The sequence below is a fragment of the Protopterus annectens genome, chromosome 13.part0 (assembly GCF_019279795.1).
Source record: "Protopterus annectens isolate FY-2018-M chromosome 13.part0, PAN1.0, whole genome shotgun sequence".
Classification (NCBI taxonomy): domain Eukaryota; kingdom Metazoa; phylum Chordata; order Ceratodontiformes; family Protopteridae; genus Protopterus; species Protopterus annectens.
The window spans coordinates 1,190,216,764-1,190,238,741 of NC_056747.1; positions in this window are offsets into that span (position 1 = coordinate 1,190,216,764).

The following is a 21,978-nucleotide window of genomic DNA, read 5'->3' on the forward strand; positions in this document are numbered from 1 at the left end:
GTTATTTCCTTTGGTACCAATTGACCAAGACAGTCCTTTTGTCAATGTTATAGTAAAAAATTCATCTACCCCATTTCCGTTTGATACAGGAGTTACATGATCCATGATTACTTCAGCAAATGCTGAACATCTTCCATTTTCCAAATACACAGTTCGGGGTGCGAGTATGTCCAGAGTTCCTTTTGGACTATCCAGAAACAAAACCTGTTCCTATTCAAACTGATCTGCTAAATGATCAGCATGCTTTTATTGTAGGAAATTCTACCCCTTCAAATCTGTTAGGTAGAGATGTATTGTGTAAATTGAGGTGCACTGTTTATTGTGCACCAGATGGTGTATTCCAAGACATTCTTAATGAACTCTTAGGATTATATTCAAATACTATTAGTACAGCTGAAGATACCCTTTTTGCTATTTTAACATCAAAGCAAAATGTAGAAAATACTGATTTGGAGGAATTAAAATCAATCCCTCAGCAGCTCGGGACTACCCATGAGAAAGAGGTAGGGTTCATAAAAGATGACGAATCTCCTGTTATAACATTAAAACCTTGCAAGCACCTGCCTATGCTATCCTTTGTCGATAAAAGTTGAAAAAGAAATTTAACCTATTTTCATTTTTGCCATCCTAACTCTCAGTCCTTATAACACTCATATTTTACCTGTCAAGAAATCAGGAAAAATACATATTTATTTATTTATTTATTGGCATTTGATTACTGGGAAAATCCGACTGGGTAAAAGCCCATTTTCAGAGGAGGATCGGGGAGAAAAGCTCCAAATTAATACAAAATATTTTACAAAAAATAATTATACAATCTTCAAAAATAAAACAAAAACATCTGCAGTTTAAATAATTATAACAAATAAAACATAATATAAAAGCATTGTTGAAGAATCGATGCAAGTTACATGACAATCATTTAATATTTAAAGAAATTTTAGACAGTTTGTTGAGAAATTAATGGTAAGTTAGTCTAATACAAACAGGAATTGCAATATGAAGTGAGGGAAAACAGGCTAATGGTATATTTAGAGAGAGAGTTAGCAGTAAGGAAGTAAGTGAAAAAGGGAGAGTAAAGAGGTGTAAGGAATGAAAGGGTACATATAGATTTGTACAAGATGTATATGCAGTTAATTCAGTAGTAGCACAAATATTTCCAGTCATCCCTAATCCTGCAAAAATACTTAGTTCTATTCCGTCAGATGCTACGTTTTCAGTGACAGATGTTTCATCTGCTTTCTTTTCTATCCCTATATATATATATATATATATATATATATATATATATATATCCAGATAGCCAATATCTGTACATATAGAGGGTATCAGTGTATCTAGATTAGATTACCACAAGGGTGTAGAGAATGTCCCACCCTTTTCACTGGAGAAATGAAAAAAACAGCTAGACAAGACTAAATTTCCTTTTGGGTCTAGTTTAATTCAATAAGTAGCTGGTTTGCTTCAAAAACTTTGAATGACTGCAAACAGGATACTATTTTTCTTTGGCTCAGTTAGCAGAATTAGGTTTTAAAGTTACCAAAGACAAATTGCTGTTATGTAAGTCACAGGTTCAGCACTTGGAAGATATTATTTCAGAAGGTGCTAGACAGATTTTGCCTTTGCGTATTGCTGCGATACAAACTGCACCATGCCCTACTACATTAGAACAATTACGAGCTTTCCTGGGAGCAACAAGTTACTGTTGACAATGGATTTCTAATTACGTAGAAGTAGTGAAATCTCTATTACAATTGATGAAGAAAAGACACCCCTGAGCCTTTACCCTGGCAGGATTGTCATGAACAAGCTTTTGTACAACTGAAAACACCACTTTTAATCCTCCTGTACTTGGATTGCCAGATTATTGTAAGAAATGTTTTCTTGTTTTGTAGTGAAAGAAACAAAGTAGTGTTAGGATTATTAACACAATGCAGAAATGCCTGTTATAGACCTATTGCTTATTTCAGTATGAATCTTGATCCTGCACTTGCAGCCCTCTCCCACTGCCTTAGGCATCCGCGATCCGTGCTTAGTAGAAATGGTAGCTGTTCTAATTGTTGGCCACTAGACTTATGTGGCAGTTCCACATTCTGTAGAAGCCTTGTCACTGAAGACTAAAAACACATCTGTCTGTGGCATGACTGTCTAAATAAAAATTTTCCTTACTTAATCATCCTTCTTTAGAGATTGTTTGATGTCCCCCACTTAACCCTGCTTCTTTAAGTCCTACAGCAGACTAAGGAGAACCTTGTGACTGTGTAGCTGTTACTAGCACTGTGCTTGCCCCTAGATTAGATTTGAAAGACATTCCTTCACTGAATCCAGATCTAATTCTTTTTTATGGATAGCTTCTGTGTTTGAAGATATGATGGTGAACTCATAGCACCCTTTTGTATATATGACAGAATTTTGTTAACTAGAAAATTAAATGAAATGTTTCTGCTGAAGTAGCTGAACTTGTGGCTGTTACTGAAGCCTGTAAGACTGGCAAAGATCAATCAGTAACAATTTTCACAGTTTTGCATTATTCTTATGTAGTCCATGATTTTGAGACAATTTGGAAAAAGTGAAGTTATTTAACATCAACGGGGACAGTAATTAAAAATGTTGTTTTTGTTCATGATTTGTTAAGATGCTTTATTATTACTGAGGTTAAGTTGTGGTGGAAAATTGAGCCACACATAAAACAAACAATTCCTTTATAACTGAAGGTAAAACTTTTGCAGATATGGTGGCAAAGCAAGCTGCATTGTTTTATCCTGTTCGGGATATATTTTTGCAACAGCTGGATGAAATTAACAATTTTCTTTACAGATGTTATTATCCTTTAAGAATCAAACATAGCCACATATAAAAGATACGGAAATAACACCCCCAAACTATAAACTCATAAGAAGTGACAGATCCCAAAAGAAAGGTGGAGGAGTAGCCTTAATCTCCTCCTCCTTAACAGTGACACCCTATACTAAGCCCATACCCTCATTTGACACTGCCGAGCTAACCCTCGCCCTTCTCAAAGTTAACAGCAATAAAAGTTTATGCATTGCCACCCTGTACATATCACCTGGTAACAGTATCCCTATTCTGGAAGATATTTCCTCCTGGTTTACTTCCAACATAAACAATGAGACAATAATCTTAGTCGATGTCAACATTAACTGGTCTTCCATTGATTCATCAACCCCTTCTCAAAGTATTAACCTATATCAATTCACTCAGCTAATCAAAACTCCTACTAGACCAGATAAAGATTACACCACAAGTAGTATCCTTGACTGGATACTAGTCTCCCACCTAAACCGAATTTCTGATAGTGGTACTCTCCCTGACTCCCTTAGTGACCATCTCTCTGCCTACTTACACCATTCCCCCTCTTCCCTCCTCCTTCAGCACAAACACATTACAACCCGCAACATGCAAAACTTTAACCCCCATATCTTCTCTAATGCCTTAAAACAGATAAACTGGAATGCTCTAAGGTCCCTTCCTTTAGACGCCGCTGTCTCATACTTCAATACAGTTTTCACTGATCTACGTAACTGCTTTGCCCCCTGCAGAACCAAAAGACTCAAATCCAAAATAGCCCCCTGGCTAACCAAAGACACAAAAGTCCTTATTCATCTCCGAGACAAAACCTGGAAATACTATAAAAAATTCAAAACTCTCTTGCCGAATACAAGCAACTGTGAAATCAAGTTAAAAAACAAATAGCCATCGACCATAAATCCTACTATCTTAAACTTCAAAATAATCATACAACCAACCCCCAAAAACTTTGGAGCAGCACTGCATCAATACTATCTCCAGGCAAAAAAAGAGAACCATGCAAAACTTCTGGGCATCCTTATCGATGAGCAGCTAAAGTTTGACATCCACCTACAAACCAATATAAAAAAACATCAAAAACTCGGAATGACCCAGACTCACTTGACCTCCACCTAGTTACCCAATTCAACACCTTTTTCATTGACTCCATAGGCAAACTCACCTCATCTTTTCCTAATAATATCCCCCCAACATATCTGAAACCAAGGATTCAACCTTCAATAACTCTCAGTCCTCACCTTTCACTCTCAAATCCATTCCTACCCACACTACAAAAGAGCTCCTACTAAACTTAAAACCTTGTTCTAATGCCCCGGATTACATTCCATCCAACTTTCTCAAACTAGCTGCTGATGGCATAGCCCTTCTAATCAGCATCCTAATAAATTGCTCCATCCAGGAATCCTACGTACCATACCTCTGGAAAAAAGCCTTCATCATCCCCCTCCACAAAGGAGGTAACAACTTTTCAATCTCCAACTTTTGCCCTATTGCTATCATGTCCCATATCTCCAAGATACTCGAAAAATTTATTCACCTGCAACTTTTACCCTGCCTACTTGACAACCAACTATTGACTCCTACACTACATGGGTTTAGACCAGGACATAGCACAACCACTGCCCTCCTATCCTTTCTTGAAATCATCAACTCTACTCATGACACCGGTAACATAGTTTCTACCCTCCTTCTCGACTTACCCAAGGCCTTTGATACTGTCTCCCATGAGCTCCTGCTTTCTAAACTCTCTCATCTTAATCTCTCCTCTTCTTCTATCATATAGTTCACCAGCTATCTTTCAGCCAGGGAACAAGCTGTAAAATGGAACTACTGTACTTCCTCTTTCCTTCACACCCCAACAGGTGTACCACAAGGATCTATATTGGGTCCCTTACTATTTAATATTTTTATCAATGATTTCCACCAAAAGATCCCCAATGCTAAACTTGTGCAACACGCAGATGACTCTACTATCATCTGCTCTGCCAAAACCCTATACTTACTCAAGAGGCCTTCTCCTCCACTGAGTCCTGGATGCTTGACAACCATCTAGCCCTTAATGCCTCCAAATCCAAAAGAATGATTTTTACCCCTTCTAGACATACTGCTGTTGACAAACCATCCTTCTCTATACTCAGTCTAAACAAAACATCTATTGAAATAGTTCACCATGCAAAACTTCTGGGCATCCTTATCGATGACCAGCCAAAGTTTGACATCCACCTACAAACCAATATAAAAAAAAATATATCAAAAACTCGGAATGCTTTATCATCACAGGCGCTACCTTTCTCTTTCATCTAGACAACTCCTATCTACCACCTACCTCATTCCCTCCCTTTTGTATGGAGCCCCACTACTCAGTAATCTACAATCAACCCTAAAATCTAAACTATCCTCATGCTATAATAAAGTTTCTAAGTTTGTCACAGGATCCAATTCCTCCACTCATCATTGTAACTCCCTCCATGCACTAAACTGGTTGGAACTCCCAAGCTACCTAACTTTCATTCAACTAACAAAAGCACACAAGCTTATTTTTAAACCCTCTAGCTGACCATCTCTCTCCTCTTCCTTAAAACCTCAACAGCCACACAGAACACTTAGCTCCAAGAATAAAAACCTCTTGGAACTTTACAAGCCTTTACATTCACCAGGGCAACTCTTACTATCCTTCTCCCTTGCTAGATTATGGAACTCTCTTCCCCCTCACATTAAAACCACCCAGAATCTCCCTTCCTTTAAAACCTTACTCCACTCTCATCTCTCCTCTCTTTGGGAATGCTTCTGTACTCATCCTACCTGAATCCTGACACCTATCTCTATCTCATCCTACTCAAAACTCTGCCATTGCTTAAATTCTTTTGTCTACAATTATGATGTACTAAATGAGCATTAATTTGTTGTTCTTGTAAATATCTTATAAGTGTTTGACTTAGTTCTTAAATACGAATGTTTTTATAATATTGTCTTTCTGTATACAGTAGTTAATTTGTTGCTCTTATATGCTGTATTAGTTATCACTTTTAAATATCTTTTAAATTCTTCTTTCAGCTGCTCCCATTAAGGGTCGCCACAGTGGATCAACTGTTTCCATTTCTTCCTGTCCTCTGCATCTTGCTCTGTCACACCAACCACCTACATGTCCTTTCTCACCACATCCATAAACCTTATCTTAGGCCTTCCTCTTTTCCTGTTACCTGGCAGCTTCATCCTTAGCATCTTTTTCCCAATATACTCTGCATCCCTCCTCAGCACATGTCCAAACCAACGTAATCTTGCTTCTCTGGCTTTGTCTCCAAACCTTCCAACCTGGGATGACCCTCTAATATACTTATTCCTAGTCCTGCCCATCCTCGTCACACCCAGTGCAAATCTTAACACCTTCAACTCTAAATATCTTTTAAATATCTTTTAATATTGTCTTTCTGTCTGGAGCTTTTCTCCTCGGGCCTCCATTGAAAATGGGCTACCTTAGCCCAATGGACTTTCCCAGTTAACAAAATGAAATAAATAAAATAAATAAACAGATATCCCTGAAAGAATGAGCTTGACAAGCAGTGGCTGCAGTGGATCTCCAGACCTTTTGTGGCACCACTCAGATGACTAATAGTCTCAAAGTTTCTTAAATCAATTGGTAAAAGTCTACCATTTACCTTTCTATTTGGGAAAAATGTTTTAATAAACCACATTTCCACTGATTGGTCCCCCCCCCCATCCTTCAGAAGTTGCTCAGCACTTTGTAAATACTTGTGTAATTTGGTCAGAACATACTGTATCTAAATCAGTTCCTGCACCTATTTAATCACTGAAAAAACCTTGGGGACCATTTCATCTGCAGTGATACTTTACTGAGCTTTCTCAAGTACAAAAATTTAGATATGTATTAGTCATTGTTGACAAGTTTTATGGACGGGTACAGGCATATCCCTGTGTGAAAAATAATGTTAGAACAGTAGCCAAAACATTCTTACCAGAATTAATTCCTAGATTTGGTATTCCTAGTTGTATTCAATCAGATCAGAGTACTTGTTTTATTAATCAAGTAATACATCAGATTTGTAAAACTCTGAATGTGAAATTGCAGTTCCATTGTCCCTACAGAGTACAAGTCTGAGAGAGGGTGGAAAGAGATAATCAAACCACTAAGACCCAAGAAGATAAAGTTTGTGAGGAAACTGGTCTCAAGTAGCTAGAAGCCTTCCCCTTAGTTTAATTTAGTGTGAAGAGTGCAGTTAGTACCACTAGAAAATTGTCATCTCATGAAATCCTCATGGACAGACTCATGAGAATGCCTGCTATGTCCTTTCCCAAGAATTTAGAATTGCAAAATATTCATAAGACCAGATTTCAGTATTGCAAATCCCATTGCTCTATTTTGCAGAATTTTGCAGAATTACCACAAAACCATTCTGCATGTAGCAATGGCCTACAAACAGGACAATCATGGCCTGCAGCTCAGAGATTTTGTCTACATTAAAATACTCTCTTAAGAAACTGACTTAGCCCCCAGATGGAAGGGGCCATAGTTGGTTTTGTTCACAACTGCTCCTGCCATACATTGTGAGGGCCTCCTCACCTGGATCCATACGTCAAGAAGACCTTCACTTGTAATGAGTACGGCCAAAATTCCATTTGCATCATTCCACATGAACCAACAGAACCTATCAGCAGTACCAGGGACATTATTGCATCAGAAAATGACAGCCAGTAATGTTTTGCCATCCACACCAAATCTGGAACCAACTATCAACTATTTGCCATTCATCTTGACTCCTTATCTGCCATGTAGATTGAATTTGGAAATGAATGCTGCAGTTGTTACCTTTTTGTCAGATCATGTGCCTCTGCTACTTCATCCTGGTCTGAAGTAAACTTCAAGTGACACTTTTCCAGTGTCAACAGTATTTTTCTTGCTTCTGAATCCAGCATCACAGATCCATTGTGTTTTTTGCACACTGACCTAGACATTGCTTTATCCAAACAAAATTTATTTGCAAAGTTTTCTGTAGTTAATAATTTTGGTCAGAGATTGTTTTTTGATCAATTTCACATGAACTTTGAAATACATGTTTACAGTTTCTTCAAAACCTTCTCTGGCCCTGACATGCTCATTTTCCCTATGGACCTATCATTGGAACATTTACTGAGATCTTCATCACCATTTTATTTCATTTTCTGTTGACATCCAGAACTGTGAATACATTATTTGCAACCATTAGAACTGTAAGTACTGAATCTCAAACACACCACAAAACACACAAGCCAACTGGAAATGTACATAACCAATGAAAACAGCCAGTCAAACCACAAAAAACTCAGCACTGCTAATGTATGTCAACATCAAGCTTTTAGTTGGTTATTTCATTGTTGCAATAAATGGTCCATAGGTTCATAGGTGTGTACTAGGCTAATGGCCCTGGAGCCTTTACAAGCCTAGTCCATAGAAGTGCCCTGACATCATGCCGCCCGATGTGAACACAGTTTTGGTGCCACTATACATTAGCAATGTTGACTTTTTTGTGGTTTTAACTGTAAGTACTGAATCATTTCTTAATAGACAAACGTGCACTGCTAAAAATAGAGACAGCTGTTTAGTAAGAATCAAACTGAGACTACCTGAATGGCATCCTAGATTTAATACTTTTTTTCTGCTGCCTTGTGGACTTATGCACAAAATCTCAATGTTAGCAACTGCTAGGTTTGTGCTTATATACCTACCACACATGATGGGGGCATCCACCTGATTCCTATACCAGTAACTAATTCTGAACTTCATACTGCATTTCATCTCATTTTTCTTGCTAAAAATCGAAAGACTAAACATACTTCTACCCACTTTACAGTAATGCCATTTCAGTTCTCAATGGCTAGTAAAGGAAATGTTTGCTATCGTACAAATGGAACACTTTTTGTTAGATATAGTGCTTGCAATTTCACCTGCAGAGTTTATGATGGTTCTGTAGGACAGAGCATGACAGCATTACATGAATATTACTACATTTGGGAAAATCAAGCTTATCCCTGGTTACATACAGACTAGTCTGATTGTCGTTATGTAGGTCATGTTATTCCAGTTATATTCATAGAGCATTTTTACCTGAAGGAAAGATTTGTAATGCTCATTGCAGGACAGACACTAAAGACATTCCAAACCTAGGTGTAAAAATAGATGCCTCCTAGGTTTATCATAATGCTGTTCAAAAGACTGCTTTTAAATGGCTTGCTCACCTGGATCTCAGTGATGGGGTGATTTCTACTTCTGGAGCAGTTCATAGGTTTATAGGTGTTTACTAGGCTAACAACCACAAGAGACTTTTAAGCCTAACAATGCATCACAAATCTCTGACAAGTTCTAGTACCTTTGATAAGTGTAAGCAGGGGCTTGGGGGTTGAAACATTTACAAGCAGGGGCCTAGGAGAGGAACCATTTACAGGCTGCCTGTGTCAGTTAGAGACAAAGATGCCAAACCAAGGATGAATCTTCTCTTCCCCATCCAATTGTCCAAGTTACACTTGAATTGGGTTAGGGAGGAACTCTGTTTCACATGGATTAGGAGCCTGTTCAGGAGACTGGGCAGTCTCTGGGATACATACCTGTTTCTCCACCAGGTCCTATTTATATCACAGGCAAGGTTTAAGTCTAGAATGGGAAATTCTGGTGCTGTTTGTTTTACAAATATGCAGGAGTTCCATTAGAATGGGGTCTGACAATGCCCTGTATGCCAGGCATAGATCTCTCCTCAACAGCCTGTAGGAGACAGAATACAGGGATAGAGCCTTGAGGCAGTCTATAAAGGACATGTTACCTATGCCCTGTATTCTTTTAGAGAGGAACCTCTGTGGACATTCCATTTGTTGGATATGCCTGGTTAGGTACATACCAAAGGGGGCATTGTACTCAATGAAAGATCTGATAAATGCCGAATACAGTGAAACAATTACTTCCTTGGACCTAGATGCCATACCATTGTTTATAGGTTGCACAGCATAGAATGATTTCCTCACTACTGTAGAAAGGTGATGGTGAAAGGCTAGATTACTGTTGACATGTGTCTCTAAGTCCCTGACTACTGGGTCAACTCTAAGGGGTGTGTTATCAATATGATAATTACAAGGGATGGATGACTTCCCAAAGGATACTATTATGCATTTCATGGCATTTAGTTTTAGTCCATGGCTCTGACACCAGTTGTTTGTCTTTGTCAGCCCTTCCCGGAAAACATTTGTGTTAGTGTGGGATTCAGTGATAGCTCCTAATTTGCACTCATCTGTAAATATAGTCAGACATAGGCCATTGACATTGGCCTTGACTTCAGATAAGTAAATTTCAAAAATTAGCAGTCCCTGGACTGACCACTGAGAGACTCCTCTTGTAACTGGCCTCTTTGTATAAGTGGGATTCCCAGTTCTAACTTCCTGGGTCCTGTCTGTGAGTCAGTTGGCTATCCACAGTGTGACATAAGGGTTTGTACCTAACCTTTTAAGCTTGTCAGCAATGCCTGATTGAGATATTATGTTAAATGCTTTGGTCAGGTCAAGGTAGGCTGTGTGAACCATTTTTCCATCATCCATTGCTTTGGTGACCTTCTCAAACAAATCCACCAGGTTGAGTAGCCATGCCCTGCCCTTAGTGAAATCAAACTGGGTTCAGTCTAGTGTCTGGAGGTTTAATATATCATTATTGATCATTTACATGATAATTGTTTCCATGGCTTTGCATATGAGACTAGTGAGACTTATAGGTCTGTAGTTTCCAGGGACTGTAGATGGCCCATCTTTGTGCAGAGGGATGACTATTGCTGTTCTCCATTCATGAGGCATGAAACCTGTCTGGAGGCTACAGTTAAAAAGTAATTCCAGAGGGCTTGATAGCGCATGTTTCATGTTATTTAGAAGGCATCTGGGGATATTGCCTGGGCCCATTGATGCAGTGTTCTTGGTCTTAGAGAGAGCATTAAGGACCTGTCCCCTGGTAATAGCAGGGGAAGTTATGTTTGATGGCATTTCTTGAGAGAAGGTTGGGGTTGGGGGGGGGTAAAGTTGCAGCTCCATTTGTTGGCCAGTAGGTTTGCTATATCTTCTGGCTCACTATAGGTGGTTCCATTTACAATTAGCTCTGCACACAATTGCGTATTGCCTTTGAGGTTGCAGACATAGCTAAAGAATGCCTTGTGGTTGTCCTGAGCCTAGAGGCCAAATTTACCTCAAATTTGGCTTTGGTAGACTTTATTTGTCCTCTGAGTTTGTTTAGTTTGATGAGATTGCTTTTATTCTGCTGGATGCTAGACCTCTTAATTTTTGCCATGATTTTCTTCCTTCTGTTATACAGCCTATTGATTTTTGATTCCACCAGGGTGGCTTGTTTTTTGAGTTAGTTCTGTACTTCTTTCTGGTGGGTAAAGCTGCTTCTATGCAGCTATTAACATCCTTGTATAGGGTTTCTGTGACCATTTCTGCATAGGCAGCAGGGTTATCAGGGTTTATGGGGGCTTGAAATTTTGCCTGGTTACATACCTCTCAACTGTACAGATTTATACAGAATGCCCAGATTTTTGCCTCAAAATTTTGCTGTGTTCCTTATAAAAATTTTTGGTTTTCTGGCAAATCACTAGGATGATCTTAGAAATTAAATTAGTAAATAATGTCAAACATTTGAGTTTCAGACTTCATATCCTTTAGAAAAAAGCATTTTAATACATACCCTGTTACTTTTTTAAGTTTATAAGAACAATATTTAGAACCTATCACTATTTTTGGGCCATTGCACCCCTTTATGTCAGGTTTTGTCCAGCTTTCTTGAGACGAATGCAGGTTATCACTTAATAACAGGAAGTTAGCCTTAGAGTTCTTCCTGAATATTCCAGGGTTAGCTGGAAGTCCAGGTTTTATTTTTATTTCAAAGAAAATCATTTTGTGATCTGACCTTACCAGGGAAGACATTACACTAAGGGGTGTGCAGCACTCTCCCATATTAATGAGAACCAAATCCAATATGGTTGCACTCCTGGTTGGTGTATCGACAGTCTGGACCAGGGAGTTTGTGTTTACAAAATCCACAGATCTCTGTGCCTGTATATTTGGTGTCATATAGGATTCCCAGTTAATAGTAGGGTAATTAAAGTAACCCATGAATATGGCATTGGATTGGATGATGTGTTTCCAATAAGTTCAAATACATGGCATGGGTTTCCTGAGTCATAGAGGGGAGATCTGTAGCTTGCAAGGAAGTGATATTGGATTTTGCCTGTGGTGATTTGAACATGGAAAAGCTCAAGTGTGTTGTCCTGTTTGACCAGCCATGAGGTATATTTATTTTTATGGAAATCATGACACCTCTACCTTTAGTCAATGTCTGTGTAGTAGCTGGTCTAAATGTGTGGAAGGCTTTACAACCTTGAACTGTCAGTGTACTCTCCATGGCTTTATACCATGTCTCAGTGACCACACAGACATCAGCATTCTCTAGAGTGAAGAGAGTTTCTAGGGAGTGGAGTTTTTTGTTTAGACGCCTAGCATTGAGCAGCAATACCTTAGATTTTATTGGTTTTGATTTGCTTTGTCAGAAGTACTTTCAGGCATTGCCTAATAAAAGGCACTATGGGGGAGACAATGTTTTTAGCTAATATTCAAAAGCCTTAATGGGAGAGGTGCAGACCATCCCTGGCAAAGCAGAGTGGTCAGTGGACCATCTCCTTCCATGCTGACAAATATTACACCCCTTAGAATGACACTAAAAACTAAGCCAATTATTAAAGTCAGTCGTCTTTTGTTCATATTGTGGCATCATCCTTGGAGAAGGTAAAATGCTGCTCAGTGCTAGGCTCATACCATCCTGGGACACATATTCTGAGAGCTCCATGATGTCTCTCTTCATATAGTCTAGGGAGGTACATCTCAGGTCATTTACACCCATGTGAACTATGACTGAGTTATACTGGCATTTGTGGTCCAGTCACCTTTGGTGAGGTGCATCTCAGGTCATTTAAACCCATGTGAACTATGACTGAATCATACTGGTATTTGTGGTCCAGCCACCTTTGTGCGTGTGTAATGTGGTGGATCCTAGCCCCTGATAAGCAATTGACCATGACTTTCTCCTTACTGGTAAGAGGGACATCAATGCTTCTCATGATGGAGTCTCCAGTGACCAGAATATTGGATTGCGTGGTGGCTTGCCTTATGGGCTTAGAAGTAATGGCTCTATGAGACATTGCTGTATGTGTTGATGTGGGTGTTGTTTTGAAAGAATGCATTTAGGGCTGCTGACGGTGTTTGTTATGTGTACTTCATCTAGGAAGTCTTTGGGGTTTAGGAAGGTTACATTTAAGTGCCTCAGCATATGTGGATCTATATGTCTGCTTTGTAGTGTGTGTGATGGGTGCAGTGTGTGTACTACTGACAACTTTATTGACATTAGGAGTACTTTCATGTGAGAGCTTTGTCTCCGTTGATATTGTGTAAATGCCTCTCTCACATACCATATCAGTTTGTTTGACAAATTTTCTGGTTGTCAGTAAGCATAAGGCAATTTCTACATTGTCTCAGGATGCTCACTCATATTCACCAAGCTGGTAACAGAGATAGTGGGAAAGCTCATATCCATGGCAACAGACCCTTTTTTATTGGTTAGATAGTTGGAGTGAGAATATAAAGCAATGCCAGGAGTATCCAGTTTGCAACTCTGGGAGCAGTTCCTGTCACTGCATGCTAGTTGTCCTGTGTGCAACTAGGAATTGGTGAAATTTTAACCATGCTTTTACAGGAAAAATGTCTCTCAAGATGTCTGTGTCTATATAGGACACTGCCAAACACTTGAGGGGAATTAATGAGTAGATCCTGATGATTTATGGATGGGGTATTTAGGCAGATATTCTGAAGTTAGAAACAAATCAAGGAGTACTTACTGAAAATAAAGAATTAGCCTGTCAAGAATGATGAAGAGAGGGGAGTCACATGAATGGCTACTGCATGGTTACTACTAATGCTAGTCTCATAACAGCTTCACAATGCTCCTTTGCTTCTTCTCTCACCAGAAGTGAAACTTCAGCACCAATCCCAAGATGAGAAGCGGGCCACAGCCTATTTGTTGATCCATAGTCTTGTTCCAGATGATGCAAGGATCTGTAGGCTTGTTGTAGCCTTTTCCTGGTATATGCCTTGAATAGCAAACAGACCAATCAGGAATGCCAAGCACAGACCTCACTACCCAAACAGAAATAGTCAGGAATCAATGCACTCTGCTCCTTCTCTCACCAGGAGCAACATATAAGCACAAATTCCAAGTTGGCACCTATGAAGCAGGTAGTAGGCTTTCCAGTAATCTGCAGTCTCCAGAAAATATTGTGCACCTTCTCTCACAAGGAGCAAAACAAAAGCACTAATCCCAAGATGACTATAAAAGGGCAGAATGTGTGGTCTCTGATATTTGGTGGTCTTACAGTGGATGTTGCAGATTTTAAAGGTAATATGGAAAAATGGTTAATATCCCAAGAGCTGCAGTGTGCACTAAGAAGTTAGATGTGAAAGAGGTGGTAACTAAGCTTTAGCTAACTAAATCGATAGCCACTAATTTTAAAACAGCAAGATAGATTGGATGAGTGTGGGCACTTTGTATTCTGGTTTTATGAATACAGTGGGATCAAATAGATGAAAAGGAGTGATTTCACAAAATAATAATTTTGTGCTTACTCTCAACAGCCACTGAAAGGGGGAGAGGGAAGGGGATATGTTGTCAAATTAACATAAAGGGTAGGCAACTAGAAAGACAGTTGAATTTAAAAACACATCAATGACATGGAGGGTGGATGTGGACAAACTTAATTTCTGTGTGACTCACAAGAGACACAGCTGTGATCTCTTTCCTAGTTTAAATATGCAATTAAAAGCAGAGTACAAGTAAAAACAAACCATAAAGAAAACAGATCACAATATACAAAATAGAATAAGGCAATAAAGTAATACAAAATACAAGAAAGCAAAAGCAAACTAACCTTTCACTCACAGCAAGTTGTGGCAGAGACTGGGTGAGCTTTTCCAGTAGAGCCTTGAAATGTTTTATTTTACCCCTTAAATAGAAGGTTTAGTTCTTAGTTCTGCCATCAGTTCACAGGGTGGTGAAGCCAATATGGAAGCTCAGAAATTATCTAAGCTCTTAGAAATTTTGAGTAATTCCACTTTTGAGCCCATTAATTTGAATATTCAAGAATTGACTGCAATGCACAGTGTGGTGCTACAGAAGCACATGACAATGATTTTACCATTGCTTCTAAAGGGGATACATGTGCACTCAACAAAATGGAGAGCTGCTCATTTAGTCCTGATAATACTCGTGCCATTCATACTCATCTAGAAATACTTCAGGAAGCTGCTGAATTTTCACATGCCTATGAAGCTGATAGTTCCAAGTAGACATGGTTAACTAATCTTTTCTTCAGATGGGGAGGAGGTGCTTTAAATTTCTTCGTGCTTATAGGTATTACAATCTTATTGTTAGGCCTTATTCTCATCATAATAAAAGACTGCAAGCTAAAGTTATTACTGCAGTGGTGGTGCTGCGGTAGCGTTGTCGCCTCACAGTAAGACGTTGTCCTGTTCGATTCTCAGCTAGAGCGTCTTCTGTGTGGAGACATGTGTGAATGGGCATACCTTCGTTAAAGGTTGTGCGTCAGGGCCGGCAACTCGGCACGTAAAAATCTACTGCCAATCATTAGCAGACCGGAGTTCCGCTGTGGCGACCCCTAACCAGGAAAAGCCGAAAGACACACACACACACACACACACACACACACACACACACACACACACACAGAATCCAGAATAAATGTCATACTGCAAGTGCATAAAATGCAATCACTACTACTGACCAGTTTTGATAAGAAGAAGATGAAAATAAAGTATTACAGGATTCCAGTAAAACATATGGCAATATATACAAGGGATTGCAGGAATGTGAAAATAAATGTAAAAATAGAGACTGTATAACTAAAGATTATTTACCATTTGTAGTTTTGTTCCATCAAGATGTAGGCTTGTTTTTATTGCTAATAAGACTATATTTTGGAAACAATTGCATAAAAATTGTACATGTCAGGGACAGAAGAAAATCATATGAGAAGAATGTCTGATAGCAAGTGAAAAATGTCTATTCATCTGTGGTTCTGCAACCATTGTCCATTCATAAAAAATATAATGATTTGAGTGACACTTTACAGCATCAGATGGGGGAATGTAAAGAGTGAGGCATACAGAGAAGGAAAAAGTTTAGTGTATATATTTCCTTTTTATATGCTTTCATTACAAGATTGATTCCTGCGAGTTCAGTTTTTCAGTATGCATTTAATGATTTACTTCCTGCCACATATCAGAAACTGCCGGCATGGCAGAAATGTAAAAGTTTTTTTCTTTGTAGAAAGTTCTATTATGGAATTTGAAGTCCATGCCTATTATGGAAAGTCAACAAAGAGTCAGGAGATCTTATCAAAATTAATGCTGTAGTGTTCATTTTAATTGGTCAGTCGTTGTTTGAAGATTGTTACAATAATGTTGCTTTTAATCAGAAAAGACAAAGAATGCATGAGTCTGTTGTTTGTGGAGATAGGACCTTGATTTCCTTATCTTCCACATGCCTTTCTTCGCAATAAAGGAGATTGTTATTCTCTGCTGAAGCACCTCATGTGAAAGTTATTTGGGTCACCATTATGTAATGGCATTACAATGGCTGTTTTCTGGGCTTTCCTGATGTAACCAGTGGAAAGGTTTAGATTAAAGACGTTAAATATGAGTGTAGATAGCTCATATTTGGCACTGCTAATCAGGTAACATGATATTTCATAAGGCCCCATGTTTTTAGTCTTTGAGAGTCCTGAGAGAAACTGTACCACACCAAACGTAGCTGAGATTGTGGAATCTGTGGAACAGCTATAAGTGTGGGAGGACTAAAATTTGCACTAAATTTGTCAGCTATGATATTAACTATTTCCTTTTCATCAGAGTGTGCAGCATTATTGTGGAGAAGCTCCAAACATTGATTGATGTTAGTCTTTAACTCCCTGACATAGTTTACATAGTATTTAAAGCATTATTTGATAGTGTCAGCATACATAGTCACATTGTACTTTTTGTAGTTTAGGCAGCAGATGAGGCATATGTATATTTTATACTAACTATTATTCACTTGAGACCTGTATGTAGGAGTGTGAGGGCCCTGTGATATTTGTTTTGTTATTTTAGCATATATTTATATATAGAGTGAGATAGATAGATAGACTTTTAAATTGACAATTTAACCATAGTACACATGTAGCACACATGTAGCACATTTGCTTATGCAAATGTTATCCAAACAGTTAAAATTCACTTGAAATCTGTAACCAGGACATTGTTATAGTTAAAATGTTAAGCTTTATGATATTTATTTGGTTTGAGTGCATAAGAAGGGGGCTTAGTAATAGGGTTGGTACAATGGTGTGACAGTATTACTGCAAGGTTTGATTTCACTGGGATTTTAAATTACTGATGAGATAACATTAGAATGAGATGAGAGCTTAGCAGAATGACTCTTACAAGCACAGGACTTTTCAATGAGATTTTAAATTGTAGATAAGAGGAGATATTTTTGCAGTTTGTTAGGAGACATTTCCACAGATTAGCAATGTAGGCACTCACCATTATGATTTTTGGATTTCTGAGTAACTACTACGCCAGTTCAATGAACACAGTTTTCTATGGTGTGAGCAGGGGCGGCTCGTGCTATCGGACTGCCAGACTGCAGCCCTCCCACCTAGAAAAACACAAAAGAAAAATCTTTAAAACTAAAAAACAAAACTGAAAAAAAAAAGCACGAGTCCCGACTTCTCTGCGCATGTGCAGAGGCATTTGAAGACCTCAGACTGCCTTTATCAGCAGTCTGGATAAAGAAAGACAGGTACCCAGCAATCATTGCTGCAAGTGCACCCAGGAATCAGTGCAGTGACAACCGCACAGAAGAGGAGGTCCGGACTGCTTTGGCTGCAGGCAGACCCAATGAGGAGAGAGGTGAGCTGGCAGACCCAATGAGAGATTGAGGACTGAGAGAGGTGAGCTGCTCTCGTGGGACATATTGCACGGGCGGGTTTGGTGGCTGGATTGCTCCGTTTTGGTAATGGCTTCATTCAGGAGAACCTCGGTAGGTGCCTGGTCGCTGGATTGCTCTGTTTTTGCGGACGGGTTTGGTCACTAGCTGGATTGGCTTCATTTAGGAGGTCGCTGGATTGCTTCGTTCGTCTGTTGAGACATACAGCAGGTAAGTGAAGGGTGTGTGTGTGTGTGTGTGGATTGCTCCGTTTTGCGGACGGGTTTGGTCACTGGCTGGATTGGCTTCATTTAGGAGGTAGGTGGTCGCTGGATTGCTTCGTTCATGTGTGTGTGTGTGTGTGTGTGTGTGTGTGTGTGTGTGTGTGTGTGTGTGTGTGTGTGTGTGTGTGTGTGTGTGTGTGTGCGTGTGTGCGTGTGTGCGTGTGTGCGTGTGTGCGTGTGTGCGTGTGTGCGTGTGTGTGTGTGTGTGTGTGTGTGTTGGGGGTGCAGTACTTATCACTGATGTGAAGAGAGAAAGTCAGTAAGTGAGTAATAAAAAAGGCACTTCTATTACTAAAAGGAAGACAAATGTATAAGTGCCGTGAGCTTCTAGGATTTTGTTCTGTAAAATGAAAGCAAATTGAAGGATGGAGAGGAATGTTTTGAAACTGAAAAAACAATTTTGCCAATGTAAATGACTACCAGTTGAAACATTTTATGGCATCCCAAGAATGAAGAATGCAGGGAGAGTGATTTGAATGAAGAGAGACAGGGAAGGACTGACTGAGAGGTCTTGCACTCACATATTAGTCCTTTATTTAGAGCATGTAAGGTAGAAGAAAAAAAATTCTCAACGGTTTATGATTAGCTACTCGGGTAGTAGATGTCATAGTTGTTAATGTCACTGTCTTGTTGGTCCAAGTAAGGATTTATCCTGACCTTTGGTTACTGTAAAGCAAGATTTCACATTTTCTCCCTATGTCCTTCTCTGCTTCTTCTGGCATTTTGCTTTTTCTCCTAGATGTATTCTGCTTAGGCTGATTGGATAATTTAAAATGTTTCTCCATATAACCTTTATTATTGTGGCTCAGGTCATGGCTACATGAAATTGGAATGATCAGTCCAGTTACCTTCAAATCCTGCACATGGTAGGGGAAGTCTGCACTTGAAAAGGGAACTTGCAAGGATGAGATTATTAATGTAGTATAGACTATGACCCCTTTTTGTATACAAGTCAGTCAAAGAGGGGAATAAAAGTTTGCTTATCTGGTGAGAAGTGCTATCATAAATTGTTGTGAATTATAATGAAGGGAAGGCAAACTGAGCTACATGCATTTTATTGACTGAGCTTTATTCATAATAGAATTCATGAAATGCATTTAGTTTAAATTGAGATTTACTCAAACACTAGTAGTTTCTTTCAACAAGCTTGCAGTATTTGGAGGCAGGGAAGTTTCCCCTTGTCTGCAATGATATACAATTTTGGATTTAGTTTGCTTAAAGTAATGAGGGTGTTGGGGGCACAGTGTCTCATGCGGGAGGTGCAGGTAAGATTTCCTTCCTAAAGAAATGCCTGTCATGATATTCATTAATGTGAATATTTCACAATATTGATTACTTTTGAGATGTTTGCCAATTTGATTATTGTCAGGTTGATGAATTAGTATGAATCCTTAAAAGTAGTGTCTGCATGGATCAGCTATTTTTCCAGTCTCACCTGTCAGTTTCTATATGGTAAAAGAAGGGGGGAGATCTTCAAGACTTTAGAAGAATTAGGTTAGTATTAAGAGTTTATGGCTAGATTATTTAAATAATTTCTGTTGTGAATGCCATTTAGTCTCCAACCAAAACATATAAAGGCATTGTAGGCTCTATCTTTGACTTCTTACAAGTACATTTTGGAAGAAAATAAGCATGTGGAGCACCTCTTGAACATTATAATGTGCAGAGATATGCACTTATAGCAAATGCTAGGAAAAGGGGCTGTGACTTAGTGTATAGGTGGATCTATGAAAAATGGTTATCATATATAAGTTGAAGTAGAGGTAAGTGATACTACACCTATGTGAAAACTAGGATGGGTGGTAAGTTTGGACTGAGCTTGTTTCTTCTGAGATAGAAATGCATAGCCAAATAAATCATTGTGAGTGCTGAATTAGGTGGAAAAGGGAAAAATCATTATTACAGGTGACTGCAGTTTGATATTCAAAAAAAGAAATGATGCAGACTTTGAAATTTAACATAGGGTTATCACAATTTGAATGGAACTGTGTTTAAATGTCAAGACATTTTGGATCTGTAGATATTTATATATCCAGAACTTAAACTATGTATACATATTTTCTTTTAAGGGGAAGTGGGGTCAGGATACCATGTAAAGTCCCTTTATTTTTTTTTATTTGTCTTATTAACTTGGTATGCCCATTAAGTATAAATTCCTTTTCACAGGTCTTTCTCCTTGTTCAGTTTTTGTCTCGTGGGACATATTGCGCAGGCAGGCGGGTTTGGTCGCTGGATTGCTCCGTTTTGGGATTGGCTTCATTCAGGAGGTAGGTGCCTGGTTGCTGGATTGCTCCGTTTTGCAGATGGGTTTGGTCGCTGGCTGGATTCATTTAGGAGGTAGGTGGTCGCTGGATTGCTGTGTGTGTGTGTGTGTGTGTGTGTGTGTGTGTGTGTGTGTGTGTGTGTGTGTGTGTGTGTGTGTGTGTGTAATGCCCCAGTTACTATATACTGGTGGCTAGAGAGAGCAAATGGCAGTGGATAAAGATACACAGGCTTGAACCCTGTACCTTGGATGCAGGTGGCAAAGACCTGAATTCCCTCTCCACCACAATTTCTAAAAAAAATTTGCAGATTTTTGCGTCATATTTGTTCTGTTCCTCATAAAATCTGTGGCTTCTGTATCTACATTTTTCCTTGCGCAGTCTGTAGTGTAGTGGTGCACTGGTAGCATTGCTGCCTAACAGCTACAGGTTCTCTGGTTTGATTCGTGGCTGGGGTGCCTTCTATGTGGTGTCTGCATGTTCTCCCATCTTGCAAAGATGTGTCTGGCATTTCTCTCTGCTCCGCTGAAAATTGTCTTTTGTTCCAAGTCAGACTAGTTTCCTGGTTAAATGTTTAAAAAAATAACAGGCATTTGAATTTCAGACTTCATATTCTTCAGAAAGTACATGGTAACACAAAATTGTTCTAGCAGTTGTCTAAGTTTATAACATGGATATTTGAAATTTGTCCCTATTTTTGGGACTGTATTCCCCCATTATTGGCTTTGTCCAGGTATTTTCTGCTAAGGTTGAGAGTTATCTATGGTGAGAACTGTATTCATTGAATGTTTGGGGGCTGTATCCCCCCCCCATTACTGGCTTTGTCCACATGTTTTTTGCTAAGAGGTTGAGAGCTATAGTGAGAACTGAATTCACTGAATATGTTTGGGGGCTGTATTCCCCCCATTATTGGCTTTGTTCAGGTGTTTTCTGCCAAGAGGTTGACAGCTATGCTGAGAACTGAATTCACTAAATGGTAGCCATTTAAGTTTGTCTTCCTCTCTTTTACAAAACAGCTGATTTGGCATAGTGGTATGTTTCTCTGACTGTTTTGCATAGGGTCCCTTGGGTTAAATACGTGGCAGTGAAATGTATGGTGGTAACACAGCATTTTATTCTAGCAACTTTCCAACATTATACAAGCAATGTTTAAAATGTGTCCCTGGTTTTTGGGCTTTTGCCCCCCCCCCCAATAAATTTTGTCTTTTTCCAGATTTCTTGTGCTGCAAAGTTCAGAGATACAACTGCGTGTCGAGTAGATTTTACAAGGAGCTGAGAGCTGCAGGGGAACAAAACTTTAGTGCTGCTTATTCCAAGTCTGCTTGCTTTAATAGCACAACAGGTAGTGTACTTGCTTTTGATGCAGAAGGCTGTGGGTTCTACTCCCACAGTAAATAGATGCATTGCTGATACTGTACTGTGTTGTAAAGTGGGTGGATGCTGCAGTCCTTTTTGGCAAAGATACCTAGAGTAGTAACTATGAACCTGTTATCAGTTTGCCATACAGTCCCTATTGCTATATTACTAGCTTATCATTTTTTTTAATGCATGC